Here is a 16,146-nt window from a genome sequence, read left to right on the forward strand (position 1 = left end):
ATAATTACCGAAACTAACATTTATTGACTACTAACTCTATGTAGGAATTATGCTAAATACCCATATACATATTTAATCCTCATCACAACCCTATTGAGATAAGTGGCAAAAGAGTGGTTTCTGTCATTTCTGCCAGGACATCTCCATTCCAATTGCAGAAGCAGAAAAGAGCATATAGGAGGGCACATGGGAATATTTATGGGGCAGGCTCAAAAGGGGTATGCATTACTCCTGCTCACATTTCCTTGGGAAAAACTCACATAGCCACATCTAACTACAAGAGAAAATGAGAAATGTAGTCTACCTGGTAGAAGAGGAGAACTTAAATGTTGGAGATAAGCTAGCAATCTCTGTCTCCACCATCTTGTTCATCACTCTCCCCAGTATTTACAGTAGAGCCTGGCACATAGTAGGTGGCCATGAATATTTCTGTTGAATGAATGGGTTTCAACTTTTTTGGTCAGTTATGGGGATCAAAAGCATATAGAAATTGGTTAAGCAATGGTGTCCTAGATATGACACAAAAAGCACAAGCAACAAAGAAAGAGTAAATTGGACTATATCAAAATTTTAAAATGTTTTCTTCTGCAAAAAAATACCATGAAGAAAGCAAAAAGGCACACCAAAGAGAGATCCTGGCAAATCATATATTTAATAAAAGTGTAGTATCCAGAATACAGAAAGAACTCTTACAACTCAACAACAAAAATACAAACAACCCAACTGAAAATCAGGTAAAGGACTTAAATAGACATTGTGCTAATGAAGATATACAAATAGCCAACAAACATATGAAAATATGCTCAATACCATTAGTCGTTAGGGAAATGCAAATCAAAACCACGATGAGATGCCACTTCAAACCCACTAGGAAGGCTATAACTTTTTTAAAAAGAAAATAACAAGTATTGACAAGGATGTAGAGAAAGTGAAACACTCATACACGTCTGGTGGGAACATAAAATGATACAGGTTCTGTGGAAAACATTTTGGCAGTTACTCAACAAGTTAAACATACACTTGCCATATTACCCAGTAACTCTACTCCTAGGTATATAATGAAAAGAGTTGAAAAGGAGGGAACAACAGCAACAACAACAACAAAAAAAAAACAGGTGAATTGAGCAACACAAAAGCAAAGGGCAGATAATGTTTCAAGAAGTAAAAAATGGTCAACTTTATTAAATAATTTTACAGGTAATATAGGGACAGACAAATGACGATTGAACTTGTTAGTAGAGAGGTCATTGGTACATTTGATAAGAAGGAAATTGAAAGAGTGGAAAATATTTTAATATAAACCTGGATGTGTATTAAGGAGAAAATGTGAGATCAGAAAGTGAGGGGCGGATAGACAATTTCTTTTGCGAGTTTTGGTGCTAAGGGGAGGAGAAATATGGGACTATAGCTGGAGGGGGATTTGGTATTAAGAGAGTGTATTTTTAAGAGGGTAGATTCTAGAATGCATCTAGCCAATATAAATGACTGAATGAAACTGACGACATAAAAATCCAAAGGGATAATTGCAGAAGAAAAAATATTGAGAAAGCAAGAGGGGTATTCAGAGCACTAGTAGATGGGATCGGTAGCAAATGTGGATATCTTGGCTTTCCATGAGAATGAGTAATATTTACAGATTCTACAGTGGAGAAGGAAATGATTATGGTATGATTACAAATGCAGGTAAGATGGTAGACTTGGTGGGGAAGATATAAAAGAATTTTCTCTTGACTCTTCAGTTTTCTCAGTGAAGGATGAGCTAAGGGCATAAAATAACAAGAGTGAGGGTAGGGTTTTGAGAAATTGAGGGGAAGATAAAGTATTGGATATTCATTTTGTATAATGGAAATGGGTGTATAATATGGAAGGATTGATCATTTAAGATATGTGGTCAAGAATTTAAGGTGAGATCAGTTAGCTTTGTCTTGTAAATTTCTACAGCAACATCCATCAATTGTATATAGGAACAAAGCAGGTAGATAGCTAAATTTAACAGGGGTTGTGGTTTTGCCAGGGAAGTACTAGGGTGGGAAAGTGAGTAGGGAGATGAAGGTTGATGAAAGTAAGTGATACTGATGATAAATTGGTAAGCAATGAAGAAATGCGAAAAGAGAAATGTGGCTGATGCTGAAAAGTAGTAGAATTCACAGATTGGAGTTCAAAATTGAAGAATTTTTAGAGTTGGGTGTGTGAATGTGTGTATACCTGCACGTGAGCGAGGTATTTTGCTAGGAAGGATAATCAGTTGTAGCCCAAGAGATGTATGTTATAAATTCAGGATTTCAGAGTTGCTGTAATTTTTGAGAATGTCAATGTCTAGTGCATGAGCATTAGAGTGAGTGGCTTAAGTATGATGGAAGAAAAATACCATTGGAATTGAGGGCATGAAAGGTTTGCAAAGCCAAAAATGCTGGATGAATATCCACATAGATGACAGATGTTGAAGTTGCCAAGATGGTGGCAGTACTAAAAGTGGAGAAGAAGACTCAGGAAAGTGTCTAATGAATGAAGGTAAAGAAATAGATGGCGTAGCACATGATATCATCTAATAGCAAGAACTACAAATGAGCTCTGAATTTTGAAAGAGAAAGGAGCAGAAATGGTTTGAATGTGACAGTGAGTCGACTCCTTGGGGTATGTGAGGAAAACTAACGTTTGCTCAAGAGGACTGCAGGGGAAGTGATTTCCTCAAGGCACAGCAATATTCCAGTCATAAAACAGAGATTAAGGGAACACGGAGAGAACAACTTGAAGCTACTGGGGAGTTTCTTAATGATAGACTATGAGTTACAGAGGGCAGGAAAGAAGCGCTCATGAAGTTGGGGAGAGGGTTGGGTCCAATTCCGTCAAGTGCAGAGCAATACGTGAATAAGGGTCTAGTTAATGATGGATAATCTGCAGGGTGGTGACTTAAGTAAAAGTGATAAGACAAGATGGACCTTGTGACTGCACGGCAGATTGGGAGGTGAGTAAAGCCCTCCAGACTACAGATTGCTTAATCTAGGCTGACCTAGAACTAAGAAGAATCCAGAAACACCACTGAAACCTGTTTCCTCTAAATATCATGTATCCTGTATGATGATCCAGCATTTCAAAGATAGACTAGTAAGGACATCTAAGAGGGTAGGCTTGAAAGGAAACTAGTGTGTTTGCTCAAGAGTGTGAGTGTGTATGAAAAATATCAACAGCAAATTCTAATGTCAGAGGGTTGCTACTATAGGCTTATGGAGCCATGCACTATTCTTGGACAACCCAAGGTGCCTGCACAGATGTGGCCCAGATGCAAGCACCAACACTTACTGGGCACCTGCAAAGCCAAAGCTGGGGAAGATGGAAGGCCAAGTGGAAGTGGTATTTTCCCAAGACAGGAATGTATTTACTTAGGCTTCCTAAATGGCAGGTGGACAAAAAATGGAAGAAAGGAAATTAAGCTTCTTTTTGCCTAACATCTCTCCTCAGGAGGAAGTACTTGGAGTTGTATTTCCTACGTAAATTCACCTGCTAAAACTCCAGGGAGCTCATCAGTGGGCAGATGTTCCCACCTAAGTATGGTTACAAGCAAACATTTATTCAAAATCATGGCTGCATCTGGCTCACATTAGAAGGGTTCTCTTTGTCATTGTCTTTTAAAAGAACAATTCCCCATGCTTATAAATCCAGACTCAGAACATCAATTCAACCAACCTCAGGAGCCCTGTGGCTACACCTTCCTGCTGGGAATCAGCATGGTCCCCAGACAATCAATTTCAGGAGTATTACCAAAGTGTTTTCATTTTCAGTGTTTATCCACTGGAATGTCTACGAGTGAAGAATAGACAGGGCAATACAATCCTAAGATTCAATTTCTTTCATCAAATACAAACTGTGTATATGAGCATCAAGGCAAGAGGATGGAGGACTTTAACTGAAATTCCAATAGATATCTAAGTGCAAATCCTGGAACCATCCCATGCTAGCATTGTGAGTTAGGATAGGTACTTAACCACTCTGAGCCTGTTTTCTGATCTCTAAAAAAAAAATAGAAGGATAATATCTCATACAGCTGTTGCAAAGATCAACTCAAATAATTCATGTACAGACTATAGCACAACAACCTACAGAATGGGAGAAAATATTTGTAAATCGTGTATCTGATAAGGGATTTTTATTCAGAATATATAAAGAACTCTTACATGCCTGTGATAAGAAGGTAAATAACCCAACTTTTAAAATGGGCAGAAGATCTAAATAGACATTTCTGCAAGGAATATATACAAATGGCCAGCAAGCACATTAGAGACACTTGACATCATTATTCATCAGGAAAACACAAATGAAAATGACAGAAAGATACCATTTCATACCCATGCGGATGGCTAGAATCCAAAAGTCCGATAATCATAACTGTTGGTGGGGATTTAGAGAAATCAGAACCATCATACACTGTTAGTGAGAATGTAAAATGGTATACCTGCTTTGGAAAAGTTTGGTAGTTTCTCAGAGGGTGAAACAGTGTTACTGTATGACCCACTTGTAGGTATATTCCCAAGATAAATGCAAATATATGTCCATACAAAAAACTTGTACATAAATATTCATAGCAGCAATATTCATAATACCCAAAGATGGAAACAACCCAAATGCCCATCAACTGACCAGTGGACAAACAAAATGTGGCAAATCCATACTACAGAATACTATTCAGACATCAAAAGGAATGAAGAACTAATATATGCTACAATATGGCTGAACCTTAAAAACATTATGCTAAGTGAAAGAAGTCAGTCACAAAAGACCACATATTATGTGATTCTATTCATATGAAATGCTCAGAACAGGCAAATCTATAGCTACAAAATAGATCAATAATTGCTTAAGGCTGAGGCAGAAGTTGTTGGGAGCATAGGGGATTAACAGCTACAAGATACGAGGGTTTCTTTTTGAGGTGTTGAAAACGTTCTAAAATAGACTGGAGGGAACTTCAAGACGTCGGAAGAGTAAGACGTGGAGATCAACTTCCTCCCCACAGAAGCATCAGAAATACATCTACACGTGGAACTGCTCCTATAGAACACCCACTGAACGCTGGCAGAAGACCTCAGACCTCCCAAAAGGCAAGAAACTCCCCAAGTAGCTGGGTAGGGCAAAAGAAAAAAAGAAAAAGCAGAGACAAAAGAATAGGAACGGGACCTGCACCAGTGGGAGGGAGCCTGAAGGAGGAAAGCTTTCCACACACTAGAAGCCCCTTCACTGGCGGAGACTACAGGTGGCGGACGGGGGCAGCTTCGGAGCCACGGAGGAGAGTGCAGCAACAGGGGTGCGGAGGGCAAAGTGGAGAGATTCCCGCACGGAGGATCGGTGCCGACCAGTACTCACCAGCCCGCGAGGCTTGTCTGCTCACCTGCCGGGACGGGTGGGGGCTGGGAGCTGAGGCTTGGGCTTCGGTCTGAGCGCAGGGAGAGGACTGGCAGTGTGAACACAGCCTGAAGGGGTTAGTACGCCACGTCTAGCCAGGAGGGAGTCCAGGAAAAGTCTGGAGCTGCCGCAAAGGCAAGGGACTTTTCCTTCCCTCTGTGTTTCCGGGTGCACGAGCAGAGGGGATTCAGAGCGCCGCCTAAGGGAGCTCCAGAGAGGGGCGCGAGGCGCGGCTAGGAGCGCAGACCCCAGAGATGGGCATGAGATGCTAAGGCTGCTGCTGCCGCCACCAAGAAGCCTGTGTGCGAGCACAGGTCACTATCCACACCTCCCTTCAGTGAGCCTGTGCAGCCCGCCACTGCCAGTGTCCCGTGATCCAGGGACGACTTCCCCGGGAGAACGCACGGTGTGCCTCGGGCTGGTGCCACGTCACGACGGCCTCTGTCACTGCAGGCTCACCCTGCCTCTGTACCCCTCGCTCCCCCCGGCCTGAGTGAGCCAGAGCCCCCAAAGCAGCGGCTCCTATAACCCCGTCCTGTCTGAGCGAAGAACAGACGCTCTCAGGAGACCTACACGCAGAGGCGGGGTCAAATCCAAAGCTGAACCCCGGGAGCTGTGCGAACAAAGAAGAGAAAGGGAAATCTCGCCCAGCAGCCTCAGGAGCAGCGGATTAAATCTCCACAATCAACTTGATGTACCCTGCATCGGTGGAACACCTGAATAGACAACGAATCATCCCAAATGGAGGAGGTGGACTTTGGGAGCAACGCTATTTATACATTTTTTCCCTTTTTCTCCTTTTTGTGAGTGTGTATGCGTATGCTTCTGTGTGTGATTTTGTCTGTATAGTTTGGCAATTACCGTTTGTCCTAGGGTTCTGTCTGTCCGTTTTTTGTTTTTTTTTTTAGTATAGTTTTCAGCGCTTGTTATCATTGGTGAATTTGTTTCTTCTTCTCGTTTTTCTCTTCTTTCTCGTTTTTTAAATAATTAAAAAATTTTAATAATAAATTTTTGTCTTTATTTTAATAACTCTTTAATAATTTAATTTAATTTAATTTTACATTTTTCTTTCTTTCTTTCTTTCTTTCTTTCTTTATTTATTTATTTCTCCCTTTTATTCTGAGCCGTGTGCGTGAAAGTCTCTTGGTGCTCCAGCCAAGCATCAGGGCTGTTCCTCTGACGTGGCAGAGGCAAGTTCAGGATATTGGTCCACCACAGACCTCCCAGCTCCACGTAATATCAAACGGTGAAAATCTCCCGGAGATCTCCATCTCAACACCAAGACCAGCACCACTAAATGACCAGCAAGCTACGGTGCTGGATACCTTATGCCAAACAACTACCAAGAAAGGAACACAACTCCACCCAATAGCAGAGAGGCTGCCTAAAATCATAGTAAGGTCACAGACACCCCAAAACACACCACCAGACTTGGACCTGCCTACCAAAAAGAAAAGATCCAGCCTCATTGACCAGAACACAGGCACTAGTCCCCTCCACCAGGAAGCCTACACAACCCACTGAACCAACCTTAGCCACTGGGGACAGACACCAAAAACAACGGGAACTACGAACCTGCAGCCTGTGAAAAGGAGACCCCAAACACAGTAATATAAGCAAAATGAAAAGACAGAAAAACACAGAGCAGATGAAGGAGCAAGGTAAAAACGCACCAGACCTAACAAATGAAGAGGAAATAGGCAGTCTACCTGAAAAATTATAATGATAGTAAAGATGATCCAAAATCTTGGAAATAGAATGGAGAAAATACAAGAAAAGTTTCACAAGGACCTAGAAGAACTAAAGAGCAAACAAACAATCATGAACAACACAATAAATGAAATTACATATCCTCTAGAAGGGATCAATAGCAGAATAAATGAGGCAGAAGAACGGATAAGTGACCTGGAAGATAAAATAGTGGGAATAACTACTGTAGAGCAGAATAAAGAAAAAAGAATGAAAAGAATTGAGGACAGTCTCAGAGACCTCTGGGACACGATTAAACGTACCAACATTCAAATTATAGGGGTTCCCAAAGAAAAAGAGAAAAAGAAATGGACTGAGAAAGTATTTGAAGAGATTATAGTTGAAAACTTCCCTAATATGGGAAAGGGAATAGTTAATCAAGTCCAGGAAGCACAGAGAGTCCCATACAGGATAAATCCAAGGAGAAACACGCCAAGACACATAGTAGTCAAACTATCAAAAAGTAAATACAAAGAAAAAATATTAAAAGCAGCAATGGAAAAACAACAAATAACATAGAAGGGAATCCCCATAAGGTTAACAACTGATCTTTGAGCAGAAATTCTGCAAACAGGAAGGGAGGGGCAGGACATATTTAACGTGATGAAAGGGAAAAACCTACAACCAAGATTACTCTACCCAGCAAGGATCTCATTCAGATTTGACAGAGAAATTAAAACCTTTACAGACAAGCAAAAGCTAAGAGAATTCAGCAGAACCAAACCAGCTTTACAGCAAATGCTAAACCAACTTCTCCAGGGAGGAAACACAAGAGAAGGAAAAGACTTACAATAACAAATGCAAAACAATTAAGAAAATGGTAATAGGAGCATACATATCGATAATAACCTTAAATGTAAATGGATTAAATGCTCCCACCAAAAGACACAGACTGGCTGAATGGATACAAAAACAAGACCCGTATATATGCTGTCAACAAGAGACCCACTTCAGACCTAGGGAAACATACAGACTGAAAGTGAGGGGATGGAAAAAGATATTCCATGCAAATGAAAATCAAAAGAAAGCTGGAGTAGCAATTCTCATATCAGACAAAATAGACTTTAAAATAATGACTTACAAGGGACAAAGCAGGACACTACATAATGATCAAGGGATCGATCCAAGAAGAAGATATAACACTTGTAAATATTTATGCACCCAACATAAGAGCACCTCAATACATAAGACAAATACTAACAGCCATAAAAGGGGAAATCGACAGTAACACAATCATAGTAGGCGACTTTAACACCCCACTTTCAACAATGGACAGATCATCCAAAATGAAAAAAAAATAAGGAAACACAAGCTTTAAATGATACATTAAACAAGATGGACTTAATTGATATTCATAGGACATTCCATCCAAAAACGTCCAGAGATAAACCCATGTACACATGGTCACCTTATCTTGATAAAGGAGGCTAGAGTATACAATGGAGGAAAGACAGCCTCTTCAATAAGTGGTGCTGGGAAAACTGGACAGCTACATGGAAAAGAATGAAATTAGAACACTCCCTAATGCCATACACAAAAATAAACTCAAAATGGATTAAAGACCTTAATGTAAGGCCAGACACACTAAAACTCTTAGAGGAAATGAAAGAAGAACACTCTTTTGAGATAAATCACAGTAAGATCTTGTTTGACCCACCTCCTTAAGAAATGGAAACAAAACTAAAAATAAACAAATGGGACCGAGTGAAACTTAAAAGCTTTTGCACAGCAAAGGAAACCATAAACAAGATGAAAAGACAACCCTCAGAATGGGAGAAAATATTTGCAAACGAATCAACTGACAAAGGATTAGTCTCCAAAATTTACAAGCAGCACATGCAGCTCAATATCAAAAACACAAACCACCCAATCCAAAAATGGGCAGAAGACCTAAATAGACATTTTTCCAAAGAAGATACACAGATTGCCAACAAACACATGAAAGAATGCTCAACGTCGTTAATCATTAGAGAAATGCAAATCAAAACTACAATGCGGTATCATCTCACACCGGTCAGAATGGCCATCATCAAAAAATCTACAAACAATAAATGGACAACCTGGAAGAAATGGACAAATTCTTAGAGAAGGTGTGGAGAAAAGGGAACCCTCATACACTGTTGATGGGAATGTAAATTGATACAGTCACTAAGGAGAACAGTATGGAGGTTCACTAAAAAACTAAAAATAGAACTACCATACGACCCAGCAATCCCACTATGGGGCATATATCCTGAGAAAACCATAATTCAAAAAGAGTCATGTACCACAATGTTCATTGCAGCTCTATTTACAATAGCCAGGACTTCGAAGGAACCTAAGTGTCCATCAACAGATGAATGGATAAAGAAGATGTGACACATGTATGCAATGGAATATTACTCAGTCATAAAAAGGAACGAAACTGAGTTATTTGTAGTGAGGTGGATGGACCCTGAGTCTGTCATACAGAGTGAAGTAAGTCAGAAAGAGAAAAACAAATACCGTATCCTAACACATATATATGGAATCTTTAAAAAAATATGGTCATGAGGAACCTAGGGGCAAGACGGGAAAAATGACGCAGACCTGGGCTTCCGTGGTGGTGTACTGGTTGAGAATCCGCCTGCCGATGCAGGGGACACGGGTTCGTGCCCCGGTCTGGGAGGATCCCACATGCCACGGAGAGGCTGGGCCTGTGAGCCATGGCCACTGAGCCTGCGCGTCCGGAACCTGTGCTCCACAACGGGTGGGGCCACAACAGTGAGTGGCCCGCGTACCGAAAAAAAAAAAAAATGTCGCAGACCTACTAGAGAATGGACTTGAGGACACGGGGAGGGGGAATGGTAAGCTGGGACAAAGTGAGAGAGGGGCATGGACATATATACACTACCAAATGTAAAACAGATAGCTAGTGGGAAGCAGCCACATAGCACAGGGAGATCAGCTCAGTGCTTTTTGACCACCTAGAGGGGTGGGATACGGAGGGTGGGAGGGAGGGAGATGCAAGAGGGAGGGGATATGGGTATATACGTTTATGTATAGCTGATTCACTTTGTTATAGAGCAGAAACTAATACACCATTGTAAAGCAATCATACTCCAGTAAAGATGTTAAAAAAAAAAGTGTGTTTGTTCAAAATAAATAAATAAATAACTTTCCTAACTGCTTAGGAAAGTTATTCCTCCTTCCTATGAAATGAAAAATGATGTATAAGGGCACTTAGTGTTGACTATAAATTCCAGTTCTGTCAGTGATGGTATCTGGCGCATGAGGGGCACCCAAGTTAGGGAGCTTTTGGTTAATTTCCCTGGGCCATATAGAGCAAAGTGTTCTCTCAAATACTCTCTGGAAATTCGGAGCCTCAAATATGTTTGCCACCTTCCCCAAGTCATCATATTTATTAACATCCTTGTCTTATTTTTCTAGAAGCAGGAGTTTCTAGCAGATCTTTTCCCTTTGTGAAAGGATGTATTTCTGTGTGAGGTGGATCTAGGCCGCCTTAGTCTGTCCTCTAATGTTCACCTCAGTAGCACTTTACCTGGTTGATAATATCTTTGAGGCCAACTTCCTGTAATGTTTTTCTTTTTCTTTTCTTTTTTTTACCTTAGGAGCACTGTATAATAAAAACTCCATTAAAGATGCAAAACCAAAGTGAGCCATGAAGCAAGACACGATGGGGCCTATCAGCATTCCTAAGCGTGTTCAAGGCGAAAGCATTTCAGAGGGAGTTAAACAACAGTCATTTTAGCTATCTTTGTTGACCTCTGACTCTATATGCCAGTCACTGTGTTTGACATACATTAATTCTCATAAAACTTCTGTCATGTTGACATTATTATCTCCCTTTTACAAATGGGGAAAGAGGTTCACATAAATTAAATGACTTTCTCAGGGCAACAGCTAGTAAGTTTCAGGGCTGGATTTGTATCCAAAATAAAGTGGGCTTTGCTTGGTTTTTTGACTCTATTTTCTTCTTAGTAGTACTGCATACATTTATTATTTATATGTATTAAAAAGGATAAAATAAGTTTGGACTCCTCTCTCACACAACATGAAGTTCTGTATGATCTAAAGATAAAAATGTTGAAGTAAAATATATATATTATGGAAAACGTATGCATAATCTAGGAGTCAAGAAAAATTTCTGTGCAAGCTGGAAAACCTAGACACTCTGGAGAAATGACTGACATATTTGAGTGCTTAAAACTTAAAATGTAATCATATGGCAAACGTAAAGGTAAATAAAACCAGAAGACAAATAATACAGGAACATATATTTGTAAGACACATGACAGATAAAGGGTTCAATATCCAACATATAAAAAATTTCCCACACATTAATAAGAAAAGACAAACACCCTAATTGAAAGTGGTTAAAAAGGGTAAAAAGGGCTGTTCAAGGAGGCAGAAAACCCCCTTGCCAATAAACAAGTGAAATTACTCAACTTTAATAGCAATCAGGCGTATTGAAATTAAATTAACAAGGAAATATGACTTTAAGACCCTTAAACATGTTATCACACATTGCTGGAGTTTTGTGGAGGTTAATATGTTATCTCATACATTTGCCGAGGGAAATGTGCAGTATATTAAAGCCATTTGGAAGTCAATCTGGCAACCCCTATTAAAATTAAGAATTTACATATACTTTAACTTAGCAATTCCATTTCCGGGGCCTTCTTCCATAGAAGATAAAAGCACGGGTATATAACAGTGAATATGAACAAGATAAATTTTACATATATATTGAGATTAATTGCATCGTTTTTTCTAGTAGCCAAAAAACTGGAATCAACTTGAATGTCCTCAATAGAAGAATGGTTTAATAAGTTGTCTTTCACTCAAACCATTGCATTTTACATAACTAGTTTAAAAAGTGTGTTAAGTCTATACCAGACGATGTGGAAAACATTTCTCTGAAATGTTTCTAAGTGAGAAAAAGTACGTGCAGTAAAGAGTAAAATAGTGCCCCTATATGTTTTTATGCATACATATGTATGTTACCTTATTTATGAACATAGACAAAGCTATGCAAAGATTCACACCAGGCTTTTAACACTGCTTATCCAGTGGAGGAGTGGCTAATGAAGTGTAAAAATCCTATAGATGTACAGGCTTTCTCAATATTTATGTATATGTATGAATATATATATATATAATTCTCAACATTTATATATAATTGCTTTATGTAAATGCACATGTAAATTACATATGTGTAAAGCCATGTACAAAGAGATAGTTGCTGAAAGTGTGCATATCATAGAGAGTGTTTTGAGTTTTTAGTGTTTAGGGTTCTTTTTTTTTAACTTTCTTTCTTGTACTTTGAGTTTTTCAAAATAAAAATTTTACATGATTTTAAGTTTAACATTTTCTAAAGCCAACATTATAGAGCAGGTTAAGGAAATGACCCAGTATCTACAGAATGATTTGATTGTTCAGTCCTCCAGCAGTTCATCAAACTACATTGAGCAGCAACCGTGACTTTGTGTCAGGTGTGTTAAAGTGGTTGGGATTACAGAGATGAATGAAATATGCTCCTTCTTGTTGTATATTACAACAAGACAAACATATAAATGAACTATTCTAATACAATATGGCTATTGCTTTAATATAAGAATTTGTAGGACCATAGGGGCAATGAACTCTGCAGGCATTGGTGGTAGAGAGGCTTCAGAGGGAAAGAACCATTTGAGCTTAGCCTTAAAGACTGAGGATGCTTTCATCACTCACCAGCCTTAGGTGGGGAAGGGAAAGCAAGCCCTTCAAAGAGGAAGGAATCAACATCTAGTCCTATTTCATTCATCAAGAATGTGGAGGAGGAAGTAAACAGTTTATTATTTATAGTCTCAAATGATGGTAATGTGTGGAAGATGGGCAAATGGAACAAGAGACTTTGGAAGAGTCCTGATCAGGAACTAATAAAATGAGAACCTGCTTTGAAACATGCAAGCAGGTTTTTCTGAGGGAAGAAGAACTCTAAGCTGCGTTTAATGAAAGGAAGCAACTGTCAAAGCAATCTGACTAAGTTCAGTACATTAGGTTTGCAGTTGGGGAAGAAATATGGGTTGCTGTTCATTTAGGACCTGTGGAAGAGGTTGGAGAAAAGGGGATAGGTATTCAAGCAATGATTCATTAGGTAGAAAGAAGAGAATGTTAGAAATCAGACACTACTGCCACTTACTGAATAAATTCATCATAAGCCATATACAGACACATTATAAAGTATCTAAAGGTACCAGAATGCTTGACCATTGAGGTAAGGTGCCCCAAAATACTGTGTCTTCAAGGAAAACACAAGGGTTCAGTACTCATGGGTTAGCAGCAGTTAACATAAGACACACTAGCTTTTGGGGAGTGGGGGAGAAAGAAGCAAGGATTATGCATGTATGTATTTATATCATAGATGATAACAACAGAAGCCATTTAATCAAATGCTTATTATTGGCCTAATATAATGTCAGGTGTTTTACATAAATTACCTCATTTAATCCCAGCATGGCTCTAAGATCTAGATACATGTTACTATCATTCCCTTTTTACAGATGAGGAAACTAAGTCTTACAGGAGTTAAAAAACGTACTCAAGTTCAAATAGCTTTTAGGTGGTGAAGCTGTAAATTGAGATCGGACTTTAAATCCTATGCTCCCAACTGCTCAACTAGACACTAAGTTATATTCCCCCTGCTAAACCCTAGTCCCAGCCATCATCATATCACACCTGTATTGTCCCAACAGCCTGTCACCCCTCTGGTCCTACACAGTTCACAACATCCAGTGAACTTTCTAAAACATACATCAGACGACATCACTTTCCTTTATCAAACCATCCAGTGGCCCTCCACTGCACGTAAGATAAAATCCAAGTTCTTACCCTGCAGGTCCCTATGTGACCACTTCTCTGCCAGCCTCTCCAGTCTCGGTCATCAATCTCTGCCCTGCCCCTCTCTGACTGCACTCCAGTCACTCACCCTTCTGCTCTTCCTCAACACACTCTTCTCGTTCTGGCCTCACGGCATTGCTACTTGCTAGTCTACCTAAAATGCTCTTCTTCAAAGTCTTCACACAGCTGACTCGACCTCATTATTCAGATCTTGATTCAAATATCAGCTCCTTAGAGAAGGTTCCCCACACCAACAACAAGAACGACCCCTTTGCCCATGAAAACAGAAGTTACTTGAGGACAGGAACTATTGATTTCATGTTCTTCACTCTAATTCCAGAACCAAGAGTAATATCTGACACCTACTAGGCACTCAGGACATATTTCTTTCCTGAAATACTGGTATCTTTTTTAAAGTGTCATACTCATATGCCTATGAGTATATATACATATATATATATATATATATATATATATATATTTATGGATATGTGAACTTGTTGTCACCTCACAGAAGTGGAATGTACATCCCTCACCCAAAATTTGGTTTGAATGTCAAGACTAATGATGCCACACATATACCAAGAAGGTATGAAAAGGATTATTACTCACATAATGAGTTATGCATCAAAAATGCAGTTAGACCAAAAAAAGAAAAAAGAAAAAACTGGTAACTGTGAAGTGTTCGGTAATTAGATGGTTGTGATTCTTTCATTCTATAGATATAGGAATAGATATAGAAATAATCGAAACATCAAGTTCTACACCTTAAGTATATACAATTTTTATTTATCCATTATACCTCAATAAAACTGAAAAAATTGGATCAGTCTCAATGACAACTTACCCATGGTGTTTGTCTGATAACTAAAACATTGCGTGGTTTATTTAATTTAATTTGGACTTGTTTATGTAAGCCATTATGGCACCTGCAGCATGAGACCAATAAGAAAGGTGAACGTTCCATTGAATATCTAGTACTATCAAGAGCTAGTACTATATATTCTGAGAAGTGAAATGAGTGCCTTAGTCTCTCTATCAATGTGCAGAACTTCAAAGAAGGTAAAGAGTGCTATGGTGAGACATTGTATTGTGGCTTTAATATGTGCAGAAGATGTGTGACCTTGATTTATATTTTGGGTATCCGTGAGGCAAGAGATTCTATGAGTTCTTTACCCCAAATGAGGCAACCTTGGAGAAGGAATTGTTTGCATTGGCCAGAACAGATGGTCAGACCGCTGGCAGTGGCCCAAAGATCTATAAAAATGTGAAGATGAGGCCAATTGTTGGCTAAGACATGGCCAAGTGCTCAGATAACTGGCTAAAGTTTGGCCAACTGAGCTGATCCTGTGTCCTGTCCTTTATCAGGAACATTCTGATGAAGAGATGAAAAGCAGCAAGAGTCAAGCAAGCTCCATTAAGTGTGACAGTGGCAATGCCATTGGTTAAGTGAATGAACCCCCTTTGGTATTCACTGTGTTGAGCCTAAGGGGCTCCCCAGGTATCCAAGTGTTCTAAGAGATGACCTCCTCTAGCACTGTGGCATCCGGCAAGGGACCCAGCACAGGGGACGTTACCCTCTCCTGAAAGTAGGGTATGCAGAGAGCCCAGGTTCAGCTCCATCCTGTAGCAAGGAGGCCTCACTAGCTGTGCTGGGCTTGCAGGGTGCTGTTTCCATGATCAAAGGCCTAACGGGCAGCTGTATACTGAGGGTCACAGGTTCAGGACCTGAGATAGTCTATATTTCCAGGAAAGTCCAGTATGCACCCACCAATTGCTACACTAATGGCATACAGCATTGGGCCAAGGAAGGTAGTTCCTTGTATCAGAAGCCCATGCAACTAACGGCCATCACTGATGGTAGAGGGACTCCAAGATATATGAGAGAAGGTTGCTAAAGCTCCCACAGTGAAGGAATCCCGGGGGGCCGTAACAGGAATGCCTGTTCTATGGCCATTCAGGCAGATTCTAGTATCTTTTTACAGGGGGTCTCATTCAAGTTGGGCCTATTTGCAAGTTACAGAACAAAAAAAAAGCTTTGTAAATGAGGAGTGTTGCCTCCAGAATCTAAACATGTCAAAAACATGTTGGGCTTGTTTTAACAATGTGGGTCCTAAGAAGACTAAAAGCTGTTTCTTGACA

This window comes from Mesoplodon bidens (genome assembly GCF_964165515.1).
Source record: "Mesoplodon bidens genome assembly, chromosome: X".
Taxonomy (NCBI): Eukaryota; Metazoa; Chordata; class Mammalia; order Artiodactyla; family Ziphiidae; genus Mesoplodon; species Mesoplodon bidens.